Source organism: Quercus robur, chromosome 4, assembly GCF_932294415.1.
Source record: "Quercus robur chromosome 4, dhQueRobu3.1, whole genome shotgun sequence".
NCBI classification, from domain to species: Eukaryota; Viridiplantae; Streptophyta; class Magnoliopsida; order Fagales; family Fagaceae; genus Quercus; species Quercus robur.
In genome coordinates, this window is record NC_065537.1 from 11819306 (window position 1) to 11834238 (window position 14933).

A 14933-nucleotide genomic window follows, 5' to 3' on the forward strand; every position below is an offset into this window, starting at 1 on the left:
AATGAAACAATATCATGAAGTTTTTATAAAAAAAGAAAATACATTAGCCCCCAAATGTGGGGGCCATTGCTTTATTATCTAGCCCATACAATCTTCATTTCATCAATCTTTATTTTTTTCTTATTTTTTCACTTCGCCATTTTTTTTAGCAATAAGACAATGTTATGATTGTTTAAATATTACTACATGACCCCTTCCCCCCCCCCCCCCCTTTTGTAAAGAGTAGAGTAATGATCCATTATGTACAAAATATAAAATGGAGAAAATAATGATGCATAAAACTTATCTTGTGTTGGGAAGTTCCCCAAAATTCCATATAGAGTCCATTGGTGGGACATTCTTTGGAAGAAATCACACTTTTGGGATCTTGATGTTGAATGTACTAAGAGGAACTTTCCTTCCTCTTGGTGTTTCCTAGCTTTGGAATCATGCTTGTGAAGGGACTGCTTCTTCCCTCTCATTTTTCCCAGTCCATAGCGGAGTTGCCAAAATGTGAGGGTCTCACCAAGCTCTTCCACTAGCACACTCAAATCATCCGAAGATTCCACAGGAGAAATGGTCATGAATGTAGAGAAGTTTCCCTCTCCATCACAGTTTTCATCTGAATCTGAATTAGAGGAGTTGATGTCACTAAGAGTAGTGGCATACACCTTGCCCTTCCCTCTTAAATAATTGGGACACTATCTCTTGAGATGTCCATGTCCGTTGCATACGAAGCACGTGATTCCTTGACAGATTGAGACTCATTCCCATCTTTCCTCTTGAAGTCCTTTTTCTCCTTTCTGAAACTTGGGAATTTTCCTTTCTCAGCAAATTTTCCATTCTTCTTGAACTTCAAGAACTTTCAGAAATTCTTCACAAGATATGCCACATCTTTCTCAATCTCATCCTCATCTAATGAGTCGTGAGCTTCCACCCTTTCATTGATCATCTTTAGAGCAAGGGATTTGCTCTTCCTTTGTGAAGGCAATGATAGCTCATAAGTTTGAAGTGAGCCAATTAGTTCTTGAACTTTGATATCATCAAAGTCCTTGCTCTCTTCAATTGTTGTAACCTTTGAGCTCTCTAATAATGATCGAAGGATTTTCCTCACTATCTTTGAGTCCTCCGTCTTTTCACCCAAATTGAACTTGCCAATAACCACCTCATTCAGCTTGCCATAGAATGAGTTGAATGACTCGTCTTCACTCATTTTCAGCTCTTCAAATCGAGTGGTTAGCATCTGCAACTTAGTATCCTTCACCTTCTTTGTGACTTCATAGGTGGTCTCCAATATTTGCCATGCCTCCTTGGCAATTGTTACGTGAGAAATTCTGTGAAAATCATTTGGAGAAGCACCACAAAAAATGGCATTTAGTGCCTTGCTATTTGCATTGGCTGCTGCAAGAGCCGCCTTATCCTATGTGGATTTAGTGGCCTCCGGCCTAGTCCATCCTACATCTACTGCATCCTAAACAGTCTCATCAATTGAACATAGGAATGCCCTTATGTGGACTTTCCAAAATGCATAGTTGCTTCCATCAAAATATGGTGGAGCATTGAGAGATTGAGATCAATCCATCTCAATAGGGTCAAGGATCGCATTTAAGTAATTAAACTACAGCAAGTGCACCCACTTTGATACCAATTGAATGTTCAAATAGTGTGTAAAACACCTATGAACGTTTAGACGCCTAATTTACAAATTACCAACACAAGCTTATAATCAAACAATGTATGTGCGGAATATGAAAATAAGCTAAAACAAAATTGGTAAAACAATCTAAACCAAAATTAATCACAACCACAACAATAATTAAAAGGCAAAGATTAAGTGAAGAGAGATGCAAATACAAAGACAACACAACAATGTGTTATCAAAGAGGAAACCAAAGTCCTTGGCGAAAAATCTCTCTACCACCCTCCAAGCAGTCAATAATCCACTAGAGAATAAAGTTGAGATACATGAATAGCAGAAGACCCTCCAAGCCTAATCTACCTAGTGCACCTAAGCCCTTCAAGCTTCTTGCTCCAACAGGGTTATGCTGAACCTTGTCTTCTCTAGCTTACCAGATCCTGCAATCACCCATTGCATCAATCAAAATGAATTGGTCCTTTCTGAACTGTTTCCCAAGCATCAAAATACGTCCTCACAGATATGGGTATAGTGAGATAAGGATTTGGCTAATGTACCTCTCAAGGATATATCAATGGAGAGGGTGAGGGTAAAGGAATTTGGAGAATCAAAGGATAAAGATTATGGATGAGTCAATCTTGTTTTTCTCTAAGGTTTCTCTCTCAAAATTCTTTCTAGAATCGCTCTACATTTCGTGGGTATAAGGGTATTTATAGTAGGGTGTATAAAGAATGCGAAGAGTCAGTTACAACCAAACAGGGCATTATGGCGACTCGAGCTTGTGACCGGAATGAGTCGCGAGCTAAATACCTGTCCAGACTAGAAGTTTTGTTCTGTAGTGCAACAGCTGGCGTGACCCTTCAGCTCCTCCTGCATGCTTCACACGTGTGCCACCTTTGGCGACTCACTAGTTGCGAGATCCAATCGCGAGGCTCTTCTTAAGTGCACACTCTCGAGCTTTTCTTCACACTCTTTCACACACTACACTTAAATGATTCTCACCTAAATACAGGGTTTCTAAATGCTGAATTACAAGCAAATTTGGCACGGAATAAAGCTAACAAAATGATTGAATAAATTCAACCTTACATTTGTTAAATAAAAGTTATGACTTTAAGTAAATTAATATAGGAAATAAAGAAACAAAGGAAGAAAAAGAATTGCATAATTTAGCTATTTCAAATAGTGTTACTAATGAGAATGAGGTTCCAAGTGACAAAAAGAAGAGGCTTGAAGTAAGTACATTTAGCTATGAGTCTATCATGGTAGCCACAAATAACTTCTCAGTGGAAAGACAGCTTGGAAAAGGGGGCTTTGGACTTGTTTACATGGTAAACACTAAAAAATTTAAAAGAGATATGTTTAAATTAACTTATGACTAACTAATGCTAAACCTTATTTGATCATTACAATAGGGAACACTTCTATCTGGATAAAAAATAGCTGTAAAAAAATTATCAAAAAATTCAGGACAAGAAATAATTGAGTTCAAAAATGAATTGATACTCATATCTAAGCTCCAACACATGAATCTTGTTAAGCTTCAAGGTTGCTACATTTTTGGAAAAGAAAGGATGTCAATTTATGAATACATGTCCAACAAAAGCTTGGACTACTTCGTATTTGGTATGGAAAACATTCAATTGTTTACCTTCAAGCTTCATTTCTCTTCTTCAGTATATTTGTTAGCATTACTTTATACAAAGTAGACTAATGATCATATAAAACTTTTATATTTGCCAGATCCAAATAGAAGCAAGCTACTAGATTGGAGGAAACATTTCAACAGAATTGAAGGAATTGCTCAAGGAATGATCCATCTCTATAAATATTCAAGATAGAAAATAATTCATAGAGATTTAAAAACTAGTAACATACTCCTTGATGAACTCGATGAAAGTATGAACCCAAAGATTTCTGACTTTGGCATGGCAAGAATTTTCAAACAAAATGACATGGAAAAAAATATTAATCGAATTGTTGGGACATAGTAAGTTAACTACACACACACATATATATAATTAATAATGTAAGGTTGAATTTATTCAACCATCTAATTGGCTTTATTCTGTGCCAAATTTGCTTGTATTTCAGCATTTAGTAACCCTGTATTTAGGTGGGCTTGCTGTAAGGGTAGTGAGTGAGATAGAGTGAAGTTTGCTCAAGAGTGTGCAAGAAAACAGAGACTCGCGGCTTGGCCTCACGGGTGACTCGCGGCTGCAAGCCGCCAGACGCAGCACACGTGCCAAGCATGCCAGAAGGTGAACAGTTATGCTAGCTGGAGCACTACAGGACAAAACAGGACAACTGGCCAGACGGTTATCTCGCGACTGGATCTTGCGACTCAGTCAAGTCGCGAGGCCAAGCCACGAGCCAGCCTTGTTTTGAAAAACCTGACGTTTCACATTCCTCTCTCACCCTAGTATATATACCCCTTATACCCACAAAAGAAAGAGAACTTCCAGAGAGAATTTTGAGAGAGAAACCCTAGAGAAAAACAAGATTGATTCATCCACAATCTTCACCTAAGAAACTCTTCAAATTCCTCTACTCTATTCCTCTCCATTGATACATCCTTGAGAGGTTCTTGGCCAAATCCTTTTCTCACCATACCCATATCTGTCAGAAGGTTTATTTGGTGCTTTGGGAAGCAGTTAGGAAGGTACCAATTCATATTGGTTGATGCTATGGTCTAGTAGCGGAATCCGGGAAGCTAGAAAAGAAAAAGATTCGGCGTAACCTCGTTGGAGCAAGAAGCTTGGAGGGCTTAGGTGCACTGGATAGATTAGGCTTGGCGGGTCTATTGCTGTCCATGTATCCCAACTACATTTTCTAGTGGATTGTTTACCGCTTGGAGGGCGGCGGAGAGGTTTTACGCCGAGGGCTTCGGTTTCCTCTTCGATAACACATTGTGTGTTGTCTTTGTGTTTGCATCTTCCTTCCCTTTTATCTTTGTCTTTTATTATCTGCTGTGGGTTGTGATTTTAATTTGGCTTAGATAGTTTTTCCAATTCCATATTATAGCTTATGTTAATTTTCCGCACACTAGTTGTTTGACATAATGCTTGAATTGGTTAAGTTGTAATTTGGGGGTCTAAACGTTCAAGGGTGTTTATACACATATTTGAACTTTCAATTGGTATCAGAGTGGGTGCACTTGCTGTGGTTTAATTACCTAAGTGCGATCCTAGACCCCTTAGCTTTGGATGAAGCTATGAAAAAGGGCATGCTGAATTGTGGTTTACATGTTTGTGATAATGACTCTATGAGTATGTTTGAAGGGTGTCCTAACAATGAACTCTTAGAGTTATTAAAAACAAAGAAACATGCTAGAATGTTTGTTCACATGCTGAAATATTTTGAAAATGAGAATCACATTTTACACAATAGTCTATATAAGTCTAATTTGTTGGTTAAGAAGAAATAGAATGTTGTGTGAGGAGATTGATAATCTGAAAATGAAATGTCAATCTAACAGAAGCATGAAAACTAAAATTCTGTTTGAAGGTCAAGAATGTTTGTCTCATGCAAGCTTATCCGTGCATACCTCATTGAAGGTATTTAATTCATGCTTATGGTATCTTGACAGCGGGTGTTCTCGTCACATGACAGGAGATAAATCACTGTTTAAGACACTCAAAGAGAAGGTTGGTGACTATGTGACTTTTGGTGATGGAAGTCATGCTCAAGTTCTCGATAAAGGGACTATTGAGATACCTGGATTACCTTTGTTGAAAGATGTATTATACATCAAAGGGCTGAAGGCAAATCTTCTGAGCATCACTCAAATATGTGATGAGGATTTCCTTGTCCAATTCTCAATAAAGGGATGCTTAATCATCAATGAAGAAGGGATTCAAGTCTTGGAAGGAAAGAGGACTACCGACAATTGCTATGGAGTGGTTCCTACAGCACCAATTTCCTGCAGAATTGCTCGTGTTGACATGTTGGAACTTTGACATCAAAGATTTGGACATGCAGACTTCAAACAAATGGCTAAAGTCTCCAAATTCGAAGCTGTTGAAGGACTTCCAAAATTTGGAAAGGTGGAGAAGACTTTTTGTGGTGCATGCCAAATAGGGAAGCAAACAAAGGCAAGTCACTACAAGGTGAATGTGATCGCCACTTCACGATGCTTAGAGCTCCTTCATGTAGATCTAATGGGGCCCACAAGAACTGAAAGTCTAGGAGGAAAAAGGTACATTATGGTCATTGTTGATGATTTCTCAAGATACACTTGGGTTGAATTTCTTAGAGAAAAATCAAAAGCGTGTGAGAAATTGAAAATTCTTTGCAAGAGACTACAAAACGAGAAAAGGGTTCCTATTGTCAAAATAAGGAGTGATCATGGCAAGGAGTTTGAGAATGCAAGATTTGAGTTGTTTTGTGAGAAGAATGGAATCAAAAGGGAATTTTCAGCTTCCAAAACTCCTCAACAAAATGGGGTGGTTAAGAGGAAGAATTGGGTGATTCAAGAAATGGCAAGAGTTATGCTACTCAACAAGCAAATTCCTCAAAAGTTTTGGGGAGAAGCCGTGAACACCTCATGCCACATTGGTAATAAAATATTCTTCTGAGCAGGAACAAAGAAGACCGCTTATGAAATTTGGAATGGAAAGAAGCCAAAAGTGAAGTACTTTCGAGTATTCGGAAGCAAGTGTTGCATTCTCAATGATTGTGAGAACCTTGGGAAGTTTGATGCGAAAAGTGATGAAGGCATCTTCCTTGGGTATTCTACTAATAGCCGTGCATATAGAGTATTCAACAAGAGAACAAAGATGGTAATGGAGTCCATCAATGTGGAGGTTGATGATGCTATAACAAAGGTAGAGATGGTTGATGATGGAGAAGGGCCAAGCTCCAAAGAACTCACAACTGAGGGTGAAGCCCAAGATATTGAAGTTAGAGAACCTACACTGGAAAAGGAATCAACTCCTGTGAACTCAAAAATGGAAACAAGATCAATGTCTAGGACATCAAGTCCTCTCACTCCTCCGGAAGTTCATCCTTCCATCTCTCGGAATGATGAAGTGTCTACCTCAAAGAAGCCATCATCAAGAGTGATCAAAAACCATCCGGGCAGTAACATCATTGGATCTTTAGATGAAGGCTTCTGTCTTAGAAAGGGAACCTATTCTGCACTCATGACCATTGCTCATGTTAAGTCCTTGGAGGATTTGAATTTGCTTTTGCAAGAGCTTGGGGAGCATAGTGATGAAGAATCAATCGAAGTTGTTGAAGAATCAGATGCTAAAAAGGATGAAAGCATAACCAATCTTCAAGAGAATTACAACTCACTCCTTGAGAAGTCGGGAGAGCATGCAAGGGTGGCCAAAGAGCCGGTTGTAGTTGCCCCTACTGTGGAGAAGGCAAAGGTTGAAAAGAAGAAGATTGTGGCTGACCAAAAGGTGTTGAATAAGCCCCGGAACCAATCTATGATCAGGTCTGAACCTAGAGGGAATTCTCTTCCAAGATCACAAAGAGGTTCTAGAACGAACCATGTTTGCCATCACTGTGGACTTCAAGGACACACCAGACCAAAGTGTCATAAGCTTAGAGCATTGAAGAATGCAACTGATCAAAGGTCAAGAGGACCAAGAAATGACAAGAGAAATTGGGTTGGCGAACCATCAAGAGATCGAAATGGTGATCCCGGAATGATAGACGTGATGAAGATAATTGGTGCATTCACCAACTGCTTGGAAAGCTTCACACGAAGGTTTGAAAGCCCTAACTTCCGTACCCAATCCTATAAGGATATCACCCCAAACGCAAGTGACGTATGGGTGAAAAAGGGTACTCATGCATAAGCATTACAACATGTCCATGCATTAATTCTTCCTATGCTTTGTGACGGTGTTTGATTGTTTGCTTATTGTTTATGTTGATGGTTGTTTGTTTGTCTATTTGTGCATACTTTTGGTCATTTTTGTTTTTGATCAATCTTTTTCTTCTTATGTGTCAAAAATCCAAAAATCACATAAAAAATAGAAAATCAAAAAGTTTGATTGACATTGTTGAGTTTTGTCTCAAAACTTGTTTTGCCTTGTACCTTTGTGCTAATGGCTTTGTGCATTTTCGAGCGTAGCTTGTTTCATTGCACTCTTATTACTGTGGGGGAAATCTTGAAATCTATGTGGTTGTTGTAAATAGATCTTCAAACTTTTCATGAATGATTAGTGAATGGTTATGTTGATCTTGAGACATGCATAGACTTGTGTCTATATATCTTCCCACTCTTTATTTTTGTTTTTGCTAAAAAGAGCTCACCAAATGTAAATCTCCAAATGAAAAGAGATATTGAACTGCAAAAGCCTGTCGCACATACTAGTATTTGACTAGGAAAAAGGGAAAGCGACCAAAAATTAAAGTGAAAGTTTATTCAAAAAGCCAAAGGCTATCTCATCAAGGTGAAATATAAAATATCACTCTCACAATGAGAGGTGATTGTCTCAAAAGGATCAAAAAGATCAATTGTTATGATTGAAAGTGGAGTCAAATGTAAAGCTCCAAGTTATGAGTATCAAGTTTTGTGGGGAGTCATATATGCATATTTCTATAATTGAGATGAGTCACATGATCTAGTGCTAATTGTGTATGCCTTGGTTGAATTGATCATTGAAGCTTCACATTAGACGAAGGACTATCTCATTGTTGATATCCACACACAACACTCAAATCTATGTTCAATAAATGCCATATTCATTTGTGTGATTGTACTTGATGAAATGTATTTTCACATGCTCAATATTTGTTGATTCAAGCACAAAAGGATTTTTGAGTGTTTTAAGTTTTTTTGGAAAGTATTTTGTTCTTAAAAACTAAAATTTCCAAAAATCATTTTTACCCTATTTTGGCGACTCAATCACGGGTAAGTCAAGTCACATGCCACAGTCGCGAGCTCGCAGGTCAATTTTGGCGACTTGTTCGCGAGTGGAAGGTCCAGTCGCGAGGGTTACACAGAGATTTTCGCGGCTCAGCTCGCGACTCCCTCGCGGGTAGACCCTCCAGTCGCGAAAAACACTTAGAAAATTTTTTCAAAATTTTGTCTTTGAGTGTTTTGGCGACTTGACCTGGCGTCTTGTTGGCGACTCACTTCAGTCGTGAAAAACGTGTGTTTTGCATATTGAGGGTTATTTTCAAAGTTGTTTTCAAAAACTTTTCATTTTTCCCTCCTGCATCATTATCATTGTTCATACCTTCGTCTCTTACCCTCTTTTCTCATTGACCCTTTTGTCTATTCGTGTCAAAAAGGGGGAGAGTATATTCTAGAGTAGTATACCATAAAGTTTTTGTCATTTCTATATGACCCTCGTGCACACTCTTAGGGGGAGAAATTCTATTTCTTGTGCATATTTGTAGGGGAAGAAATTCGTTTTACTTGTCCTTTTATTACTTGCTATACCTTAAGGGTCTAATGTGTTTGTGCAAGTGTTTCAAGTTACAGGTATAAATGTTCCAAGTTCATCACAGCTCATATGATTCATGATAGGGGGAGATAGAGCGAAAAGAGCTTTGCGTTATATTAACTATGCTTTTGCTCTGCTCATAGTTCATGATTATGTTTAGCTGTTTAAACTATTTTTAAAATTTGTACCTATGTTGCTTTTGTAAGCTTTTAGGGTTCATATTTTTTTCTTGTAGGCTTTATGGTTTGTACCATGCTTTATGCAGCCTCTATGTTTTTGTTAAATCAGTACTTCAATCCAAATGTCATGCATTTTCTGGTTAAGTACTGTCACTCTTGTGCCCTTGTAGGATTGTTCCTAGATGCATATACTTAGTGTATTATGCATTGGTTGAGTGTTTGGCATGCAAGAGACTTGCATTGAGCTTGTTAACTTGTATGTCTTAGTGTTCATTCCAAGTGTGAATGAGCATTGTGGTCACTACCTTGTAGTGATTACTTGGTTGATCAAGCCATGATTTGTTTCTTAATTCCATCTTTGCTTGATCACATATTGCCTGTTTCATATGCATTTCACGATTTTCTGCTTACAATGATCATGGTGTATTGTTGTGTTTCAGGGGTCTTTTGTTCATATGATTCAAGTGCTTCACAGCTTCTAGAGTTAGGTGTGAGTGAGTTTTGCTCAACTGTTCCCAACTCACATGTTAAGTCTAGAGTCTGTTTTAGGGTTTTGTCACGGAATAGCCAAAGGGGGAGATTGTAAGGTTAAATTTATTCAACCATCTAATTGACTTTATTCCGTGCCAAATTTGCTTGTATTTCAGCATTTAGTAACTCTGTATTTAGGTGGGCTTGTTGTAAGGGTAGTGAGTGAGATAGAGTGAAGTTTGCTTAAGAGTGTGCAAGAAAACAGAGACTCGCGGCTTGGCCTTGCGGGTGACTCGCGGCTGCAAGCCACCAGACACAGCACACGTGCCAAGCATGCCAGAAGGTGAACAGTCATGCTAGCTGGAGCACTACAGGACAAAATAGGACAACTGGCCATACGGTTATCTCACGACTGGATCTCGCGACTCAGTCAAGTAACGAGGCCAAGCCGCGAGCCAGCCCTGTTTTGAAAAACCTGACGTTTCACATTCCTCTCTCACCCTAGTATATATACCCCTTATACCCACAAAAGAAAGAGAGCTTCCAGAGAGAATTTTGAGAGAGAAACCCTAGAGAAAAACAAGATTGATTCATCCACAATCTTCATCTAAGAGACTCTTCAAAATCCTCTACTCTCTTCCTCTCCATTGATACATCCTTGAAAGGTTCTTGGCCAAATCCTTTTCTCACCATACCCATATCTATCAGAATGTTTATTTGGTGCTTTGGGAAGCAGTTAGGAAGGTACCAATTCATATTGGTTGATGCTATGGTCTAGTAGCGGAATCCGGGAAGCTAGAAAAGAAAAAGGTTTGGCGCAACCTCGTTGGAGCAAGAAGCTTGGAGGGCTTAGGTGCACTGGGTAGATTAGGCTTGGAGGGTCTATTGCTGTCCATGTATCCCAACTACATTTTCTAGTGGATTGTTTACCGCTTGGAGGGCGGCGGAGAGGTTTTATGCCGAGGGCTTCGGTTTCCTCTTCGATAACACATCGCGTGTTGTCTTTGTGTTTGCATCTTCCTTCCCTTTTATCTTTGCCTTTTATTATCTGCTGTGGGTTGTGATTTTAATTTGGCTTAGATAGTTTTTCCAATTCTATATTATAGCTTATGTTAATTTTCCGCACACTAGTTGTTTGACATAATGCTTGAATTGGTTAAGTTATAATTTGGGGGTCTAAACGTTCAAGGGTGTTTATACACATATTTGAACTTTCAGATAATGCTAAACATTTCTACTCTTATAAGCTCATCATTCTTTTTCATATGAAAATGTTTGTCTTGTGTTTTGGTGTAGCGGTTACATGTCCCCTGAATATGCTATAGAGGGTTTATTCTCTATAAAATTTGATGTCTATAGCTTTGAGATCTTAATGCTTGAAATTGTGATTGGTAGAAGAAACAACAGCTATTATGATGCTGATCATGTGCTCAATCTAGTAGGATATGTATGTAACACACTATATAAACTTAGGATCATATATTTTGATAGTTTTGTGTTGTCAACATATTAAATAACTACTTTATTTTTTAGGCATGGGATTTATGGCAAGAAAGTAAAGGGCCACAATTAGTTGATCTAACAATAAGGGATTCATGTGTCAAATATCAAGTGTTGAAATGCATTCATGCCAATCTCTTATGTGTGGAAGATGCTGCAATTGATCGTCCTACCATGTCAAAAATGCTAAATATGTTGACTAATGAAAGTACACCATTACCTTTGCCTAAAAAATCAGCATTTTCTCTCGGAAGAAAAGCAATTGAGGCAAATATTATTAATAAAGAGCCTGAAGTTTATACCATGAATAGTTTGTCCATTTCTGATATTGATACTCGATAGGGGCCAGGTATAATTTTCTTTTGTTGTCTTGCATGTGTAGTTGGTAAGAATAAGTTCATCAATTTTTTTTTTGATTGGAAGTTCATCAAATGTTTTATTCCATTGAATTTCCTTCCAAAAATGTAAGCTAGCTTTTATCAGGGGACTCAAACTTGTTCTAGTACCTCAAGTGTAGACTTGATTGCAATTATAAAATTTTCTTCCGATTATTTTTCTTGAATCTACTTTTTTAAAATCTTTCCTTTAGTAAATTTACTTCTCCAAGTTATTGTCCAATGCCTCTGATGTGACTTTTAGATAAATGCTAAAACAACAATGTTAAATCAACTGTGGGCCTTCTTACTTTACCCAACAAATTGTCTTTTGTTTTGGGCCTTTCAACTTGGAATTTTTTTTTTTGTTCAGTCTACTTTTAGATCCATCATTAAATACAAGGGAACTGAGCCCAAACACACAGGGCCAGAAATGGATTTGGAAGATTTGGTGCCCATCAAAAATTCAACTTCTTTATTTGGAAATGTATGCACTATAAAATACCATCAGGCTAGTACTTGTCCTAAGGGACTAATTTTCAGGCTACCCAAATGATAAAACTAAACACTGATGACAGAGCTAAAGAAATGATAGGCCCAACAGGTGCAGGTGGAGAATTAATGTAGAACTGTGGGCGATTATATATGGATTAAATTTAATTAAATTAGAATATAAATAAATAATCCTTGTAAGAAAGTCATTATTAGCAACCAAATTGCTAAAAAATTCGTTTTCATTACTCCCACTGGATTTAACTAAGTTGATTACTGATTGAGGCACTTACTAGAGAGACCTTGGCAAGTCTCTATTGAACACATATACCGTGAGGTTAACATCTGTTGGTACAGGTTGGCAACTGCAGAAAGCAATTAGCATGAGACGAAAATACTTTTTGTAAACTCCTCACAAAAATTCCTTACTTTTATTTGTTTTATTCAGTGGCAATTTTTTTTTTTTTTTATTCTAATTAAATTTATCTTTCTGGGCTTAATTGTATTTGGGATAGAGACTACTTGAGCCCTCTACACTTGTGAAAGCTGCCTTCAAGGACAACCCGTGACCTTAGGCGACCTGCACAGCCAATGAGTGACATGTGGCAAATGAATTAGATCAGAGTGGTGACTAGGCATGTTGTAACCATTTCACGATTAGCTTGATCGCAACAATGTCCCAAACTGCATGATCAGTATTCACTATTTCTAATCTTTTTCTCTCCACTTTGATTTTGCCCACACAAATATTCTGTGCTTATGAATGTAGCAAGATGATCTAATGGCATATGAGTGAAGTTGTGGGAACTTAGGAAGCCATCTAAAAATTCAATCTTATTGGTGGTTTTTCATTAGTGCTTAATGGAGGTCTCTTCGGGAAGCTAGGTGGAGAAATGAAGTCACGGAAGCCTAGAGAAAGCACACAGGATTCTCTCTTTGATGTATAGAAACTAAACTATTAGTTTTTGGGTAGTAAACTCGAATCTGCGAGGGGTTCCTTGAATTCACAAGATGATAAAAACTGGAATCCACTAGAGAGGAAAATTGACAAAACGTCTGTTATCCATTACACCATATATGGTTCTTATCATTTACACCATATTTCAATTTGATCCCTAACCTTTCAATTGTATCAATTTGATCCTTAATCTTTTGGTGTTATATTAATTTAGTCCCTGCTATTATATCTTAGAGGAAAATTGCAGACATGGTGAACGGCCAAAGTAAAATTTTAGTTTATTCTTATATCAATGGAAACTGATTTTTTATTTTGGCCATTAGGCATGCCATTAATTTTCATCCAAAGATACTATGACAATGACTAATTTGGTACAATATTGAAAGGTTAAAGACAAAATTGACACAATTGAAAAATTAAAAATCAAATTGTAATATGGTGTATAAGATAGGGATCAAAAACATAGTTTACCCTTTAATATATTTATTTCTTCAAAAGCAAAGAGAGAGAGAGAGAGAGAGAGAGAGAGAGAGAGAGAGAGAGAGAGAGAGAGAGAGAGAGAGAGAGAGAGAGAGAGAGAGAGAGGATTTCTAAAATGATTACTAACCTCGACTATTTATAATGACATGCAGGAATAAATAAATGGATATGGATTGGCATTTTAGTTGCGGTTTTTTAGCCTTTTCTAGTATAGAATGTTATCTACTAATTAAGGAGAAAATCCGTACTTCAAGGTAGATTATATACATACAGATTATATATATATATATATATATATATATATATATAAATTGTCGGATTACATGTGTGAGTGAAGTCCCACATTGAATAAAGATGAGAAGAATGAGTGGTTAATATAACATAATTGAGCACATACCCTTTGAGCTTAGGCCTTCTGGGTTAAAGTGTCTCTATATGTTATATTAATTACTCAGGGAAGCTACCCAATGTGTTTATCCCCCTAACAAGTGGTATCAGAGCATTGGTTGTTGAGCGTGATTGTCCTTTACTGTAAGGATTTGCATGACCCTATTGAGGGTGATAGTGCTAAGCCAAAATAAAGCTTTTGTGACAAGAAAGCTTGTGAATTTGAAGCTTAAGGAAGGGAGATCTATTGTTGAGCATTTGAGTGAGTTCCAAGACTTGGTAAATTAGATGGTTACAATGAAGCTGATAATTGTTGATGACCTCCAAGCTTTATTGCTTTTGAGTTCCTTACCTGACAGTTGGGAGACTTTGGCGGTGTCACTTAGTAACTCTGGTCCAAATTGTGTGCTACAACTTGCAATGGTCAAGGATAGCTTGTTCAATGAAAAAAAAGAAGAAAAGACATGGGGAAGGATAATGCATAGACTCTTGTCACGGAAAACAGGGGGAGGAGTAAGATTAGAAATTCTAAGCACATGGTAAATCTAGAAGTTAGTTAGAATCGAAAGGAAAATTCAAGTGTTTCTACTGTGATAAAGAAGGTCACACAAGAAGAATCTGCAAGGCTTGGAAAAATAAACAGAAAGATGAGAAAATTCAAAGTAGAAGAATAGAATACCACTGCTATCTTGACAATTGAAAATATGGTGATCTGTGTAGGGGAGGATGAATGTTGCAATGTTTCACATCCTTATGTTGAATGGGTGATTGACATAGCCGCTTCCTATCATGTCACTCCAAGAAAGGAGCTCTTTACTTCATATAAAGTAGGAGACTTTGAGAGAGTGAAGACAAGCAATGATAGTTATGCTGACATTGTAGGAATTGGAGATGTTTGTATTGAGACTAACATTGGATACACCTTGACATTGGGAAATGTGCGACATGTGCCTAATTTGCGCTTGAATCTGATTTCTACTCATATTCTGGATAAAGAAGGCTATGGAAACTATTTTGAAGATGGTAAATGGAGACTCTCTAGAGGATCATTGGTGCTTGCTAGAAGAA

General features: G+C 37.6%; 1 pseudogene; it reads left to right on the forward strand.

Annotated features, from left to right (window-relative positions):
* Window positions 1-555: 555 nt before the first annotated feature.
* On the forward strand, window positions 556-11516 carry LOC126721374 (G-type lectin S-receptor-like serine/threonine-protein kinase At1g11330; annotated as a pseudogene).
* The last annotated feature ends 3417 nt before the right edge of the window (window positions 11517-14933 follow it).